This window comes from Triticum dicoccoides, chromosome 2B, assembly GCF_002162155.2.
Source record: "Triticum dicoccoides isolate Atlit2015 ecotype Zavitan chromosome 2B, WEW_v2.0, whole genome shotgun sequence".
Taxonomy (NCBI): domain Eukaryota; kingdom Viridiplantae; phylum Streptophyta; class Magnoliopsida; order Poales; family Poaceae; genus Triticum; species Triticum dicoccoides.
The window spans coordinates 322,933,813-322,934,453 of record NC_041383.1 but is presented as its reverse complement, the minus strand read 5'-3'; positions in this window follow the sequence as shown (position 1 = coordinate 322,934,453).

Sequence of the window (641 nt, the reverse complement as noted above, 5' to 3'; positions counted from 1 at the left end):
TGACCCCCTCCCCAGCCCCTGCTCGGCTTCGCGCTAACGCATGCAGTGCGCTTGGTTGACAGGCGCAGTGCGGACATTCTATTTTTTCATCAAAGGGGACGCATGCAACCCTGGAGCCACACCGCTAAGATAGACAGGGGCGATGGGTATGACGGACTCGCCTATGCATGTGGCGCCGAGGCAAGCCGCGTCGCCGCCTGCTCCGGCTCGTTCCAGGCTCGGCCTCGCAGGGGGATGGGGAGGGGGGTCACGGCCCCCCTCTCCAACCCCTGCTCGGTCTCGCGCAAACGCACGCAGTGCGCTTGGTTGACAGGCGTAGTGTGGACATTCTGTTTTTTCATCGAAGCGGATGCACGCAACCCCGAAGCCACACCCCTCAGATAGACAGGGGGCGACGGGGTATGACGGACTCGCCTACGCATGCAGCGCCGCGGCATGCCGCGTCGCCGCCTGCTCCGGCTCGTTCCAGGCTCGGCCTCGCATGGGGATAGGGAGGGCGGTCACGGCCCCCTCCCCACCCCCTGCTCGGCCACGCGCTAACGCATGCAGTGCGCTTGGTTGACGAGCGCAGTGCGGACATTGTTTTTTCCATCAAAGAAGACGCACGCAACCCAGGAGCCACACCCCTAAGATAGAAAGGA